Here is a 5200-nt window from a genome sequence, read left to right as displayed (position 1 = left end):
CCCGCCGCCCCCCCGCCAGAGGGGCTCGGAGCGGCGGGGCAGCGTCCCGGCTCAGCGCCGGAGGTGCCCGGAGCAGCCCCCGCGGCGCATCATGACCCCACTCACCCGACCCCCGAGGCCAACGACGGGGTGGCGCGGGGAGTGGCGGCGGCGCTATCGCGGGGAGCTTCTGCGCGCCAGCCTAGGAGCACGAGGACGGAGAATTCCAGGCTACACCCAGTCCCCTCCCCTCCCCGCACTCCCCTCCCCCGGCCCGGCCCGCCGCGCACGCCCTCCCCTCCCCTGTCTTCCTCCGGGGAGACCCAGAGATGAATAAAGAAATGGCCCCGATTTTCCTAACAAAAAGTAAAGAGTTTTCCCGGGGGGCGTCGGGCGGACCCGCTCAGAGCCGAATCCCCCCAGAGGCGGAAAGGAAGAGGCTGAAGACTGCGTGCGCCCAGGCTCTCTCGCCGGGCTCAGGTGGTGGCGCGCACTGGCTGGTGCGGAGAGGGGGTGGGGAGCGAAGACGCTCGAACGTGGAAATCACGCCTCCTCTCAAGTAAGAGCCATTTAAAATATCCCCAACGTTGCAGCTTCCGCGGGACCACAGAGTCCGGTTGTGCGTCTGGGGCACGTCCACTCCAAAGGCGCCTCTGGAGAGTCTTCTCGCTCTCAATTAGGGGCACTCCAGAGTGGGTTGGACAGTTCTGCTGCGCGCCCCTCAACCTCCCCACACCGTCCCCCGGTAATAAAAGTGCTGATAATGATGGTCAGTCGGTGGAGCCGCCGGTCGCCAGGGCTCTGTTGCTCCCGGACTCCCGCCTCTCCGCGCTGCCGCCGCCGCCGCCTCCTCCTCTTCCTCCTCCTCCTCCTCCTCTCTCTGTCGTCACTGGCGGGTCTGGGGGACCTGGTGCGGCGGGGCTGGAGCGGGCGCCCCTGCGGGCATAGAGTGTTTGTGAACAGCTGGTTAGGGAGTCTGTAGCGTTACTCCCCTTCTCTCCTCCACCCCGCCCTCTCCTCCTCAAATGGGCGAGTGTGGGAGCGGGGGCCACCTTATCTCAGACCTGGAGAGATGTGTTCTCGAGAGTGCCGAGCCGCAGGGGGCGCGGGGGACCCCGGGGGGCGCCGACGGCTCGGCAAAGTTGGGCGTGTGCTTGTGCGCGCCAGCCGTGAGCTAGAAGGCAGCCACTGTGGCTCCCCTCGCACACCCCCTCCAGAGAATTCCCCGAGAAGGCGGGCGCCGGCTTCGGGCCCGGGATGGACCTGCGGCGGCGGCGGGAACGGCCACGCACAGGTACAATTTAGCGCGGTTCGTTGCGCGCTCCAATCCCCGGGGTCCATCCGTTGCAACGCAGACCGAAGCGGGATCTCGGAGTCTGGGCCGCTGGGGCGCTCGGTCCGGCCAGGGGGGTGGGGACCGGGGCGCGGAGAGGGGTCCCCAGGCTTCGCGCTTTGAGCGCTCGGCCTTCCCATCCCACGCCTCCGGTCGCTCCTGCTTAGCTTTTTAGTGCCAAGGGTCAAGCGAGAGGCGGCGGTGACTGGAGGCGCGGTCCCTGGAGTGTGGCCCGCACCACTGAGCATGGGCATATGCATATTAATCAAAGCTGAAGGAAGACGGGATAGGGAGAGGAAGAGAGGAGGAGGAGAGGGAGAGGGAGACGGATGGGAGGCCGCGACCAAGGGAGGTATTTCCCTAACGTTCCCCAGCTCAGATTCCCCAATGCCAAGCGGCCCTCCACTTCTCAAACTGAACTTGGGAACTTGCACGTCAGAAACAGGAAGTCGTGGGCCAGGAAATCCTCCTTTCTTGGTTCCTCTTCTCCCTTTCCCCACACCAGACCCTCCGTCCTACATTCCCTCAGCAACACCTGCAACTGCTGCGCTGCCCACCCCGGGGGCGCACCCGCTCAGCTCTGCCTGCGCTCCGAGGTCCTTCTGCCCAGCCGTACCCTCGTCCACTTTCTCAGCTCCACCTCGCTGTTCCCCACACCGCTCTCTGTTTCCAAAGGCTCCCTCTGGTTCACCAGCAGCTTCCAGCCGACAGCGCTCCCCCACCCCCCACCCCCTCAGAACTGCCGTTCCCGGGAGGGGCTCGAAATTCCCCTGCAACACTCCACTTGTGCCCTTCCCCCGTCATCCTAATTTCTGCTCGCGGAGACGCCGCTGCTCTGCAGCGCTTTGCTGATTCACGATGATCGCGGAGGGAAAAGCCTCATTGACTTGTGCCCCTGCTAGCGGCGACTCGAGCGCGAGCGGCTGCGAGGGCACACGCTTTGGGAAACCACCCACCACTGCGCAGCCGAGGTGCTAAATGGCAGGGTGGATGCCTCGCCTGGCTCTCGGCCGGGGCACTCGGAAAGAAGGAAAGGGCCGGCGGAGGGAGGGGGGTACGGTGGCAGTGGGAATTACTGCGAGCACCGTTCTCTGCGGCCGAGCCGGCGGCAGCTGGTGGGTGGGCACCTCTCAGGAGGCCTAAAGTCGGTCTCTGCGCGAGGAGCAAACAAAGATGTTGCCTGTTGCTCTGGTGCCAGCGCAGCGCCAGAAGTAAGAGAAGGGAAACCAGCCGACAGGTCCGCTGGGGAGCCTTTAACATTTCGGCAAAGCTCTTTGCATTCTGAAGTCTTTGTCCCTCCAAATGGTTCCCTCCCGTCCCTAGAATTTTCGGCCTTTTACTATAAGCCTTCACGCGGGCTGAAGAGCTGGCATCCCCGCTCTCAGTGCCTGGGCTGAGTCCTAGAGCGGGACAAACGCAGCGGTGCTCACCGGGCCGGTTGGGGGTGTTTTCTCCCACGAGGAAAGGGCCTTACCTTTGAGACCGAGGCATTTGCTTCTAGTCCTCCCAACTCGGTTCCTAATTGTTCTTCGGTATACTGGGGGGAGCATACCCTACCGGCTTTAATTCAGACACACGGACCGGCCTGAGAGTGGGTCTTCCTGCCACTTTTTAATGCGGGAATTGTCTAAATTGAGTTGGAGTTAAGAGAAAGAGAGCGCGCGCGCAGCGAGGGCGTTGCCTCCTCCCGATTTGATTTGTCTTCTCTTTTGATTCAGACATTCAGGGGAGCATTGCCACCACCAAAGACTTGGGTTTGCATTAGGACGATGCCCTTGGCTTGGGTACCGAGCTTCCATAAGTACATTTGTAAATTATTCCTTTTTCTGGTTAAAAATTAATACATATTACTTGCAGAAAATTTAGAAAATAAGAACAAGAAAAAGACCTGTATTCCTGTACTTTCACCACCTTTCAAAGGTAACCTCTGTTAATAATTTATTGTACACATAGACAACATAATGTAGAGGTTAAGGCTATTGGTCTGTAGCCACTAAGTTAAATCCTTGCTCTACTACTTTTGTTGGGTAAGTAACTTAACCTCTTTATGCCATACTTTTCTCTTCTGGAAAATGGGAATATTGATTGTACTTACTACATAGAGTTGCCGTGAAGGTTAAATAGGTTAAAAATGTAGGGCGCTTAAAACGGTGCCTGGAATATCACAAACAGTAAATGATATTTGTTACAATTCTAGTTTTCTCTGACTGAATATGTGTGTGTGTGTGAAAAAGAAAGTCAGTCCCTGCCATGCAGAAGCTGGCCTGGTATAATCTGCTGGGACTTGGGGTTGCTAGGACCTGCTCACAACTAAGCTTTGGTGTTCTCCTGTTGAGCAAAAACCATTCCCAAAACACTAATGGCAGATAAGGTCACTCTGTAACTGTGGTGGATCCAGACAAAATTAGGAACACTCCATAATCATGTCTGAACACAGACAAAACAGGAACCTTGTCCAAACCACAAAAGTGACCAAACATGTTCCTACCCTGGGTAATATGAGCGACTATTGTGGTGTGTTGAAAAACAAATGACAGCTTTAGCCTTGCTCTAGTCTTCTCTCCCTCCAGATGAAGATTTAGTAAGACACAATCGTAAAACTATGCCTGCTTCCCGAGAGCATCCAAACCAGAGCAAGCCCCACTGCTTTAAACCTTACCCCAAATCATTAACACGAGCCCAAATCCTATGATAAGTCTTCTCTAACACCTTCTTATTGAGACGCCCCTCAGTTCTCCATGGTGCGTGTTCTCCCCGGCTGCAATGAAAAATAAAGCCGACTTGTTCAATTATTGGCATGTTCCTGGTGGTCTTTGGCAGGAGGGCTTTGGCAGTGTGTATACAATGTTTATACACTGCCTTTTTCTAAAATAGAGGGTTATAATAAACATTCTCTTTGATAAACATTTTTCCCATTAAATAGATCATGAGCATTTTCTCATGTCAATTAATATTGCTATAAGACATTTTAATGGCTGCATAGAATTCCATCATATGGCGGGAACTTCAACTTGTACCATATTGCTGGACATTTAGGTTTAAAAAATTTTTACTTTTGTAAATAGCAGTGAGATGAACAGCCTGTAGGTAAATGTCTGACTGCATCTCTATTTTCTTAGGGTCAAATATCCATCACTACATTTTAAGTGGACAGCTCTTACCTAACCAATGCCTTTCTGATTATTGTTCAGTTGGAAGGGACAAGGGCATTCCTTCACAGGGATTATATTTCTTGGTCAAATAAATGCAGTATTCCTGCTTGGGGGCAGGGGATTTCTATCATCTGTTACATTTGGAATCAGTCTCTTGCTCAGTATTGCTCAGAGATGCCAGAGGGATTGATCATGGTGTGGAAGGAGTGTGGACCCAGAGGAAAAGCTTATTTGGTTTGAAAAGGTTAGAACCAAGGGTATTCTCTGGTCTAGCAAGTATGTCAAACATTAGCTCTCGATAATCACACCACCATTTTCTGCCTCAGAAACAACAAACTATTTTCATGCATATATCTTAAATCTAAACTGTTCTATATCAACCATGAAATCATCATACATAGCAGGATCATGCATAGGAAAGTTGGGTGGCTGCAATTTAGGGTAGTACTTAGCATAGTGTGTTTATCATCACTTTATACTCTCCTAATCTCAATAACCCTGATATATTTCTAAGTGGTGGGTGCTTCTGCCATCCTAAAAGATGCCATCTAGGTAAGATTTCTTGGAGAATGGAAACAGATGCAGGGAAGGAAAAAGTGTAACAAGCATTTTCCTTTCAGAGTGGGGAGGGTCCCCTGGCAAACATCAGTGTTTTTTGCGGGGATGCCTCTGTAAAATATCTCCTGGGACTATGTTGACCAAAAAAACGTTTTATGCAGAGCAACACTGTATTCAC

Source organism: Lipotes vexillifer, unplaced genomic scaffold (assembly GCF_000442215.2).
Source record: "Lipotes vexillifer unplaced genomic scaffold, Lipotes_vexillifer_v1.1 scaffold587, whole genome shotgun sequence".
In the NCBI taxonomy this organism is placed as follows: Eukaryota; Metazoa; Chordata; class Mammalia; order Artiodactyla; family Lipotidae; genus Lipotes; species Lipotes vexillifer.
Note: the sequence above shows the minus strand (reverse complement) of the source record.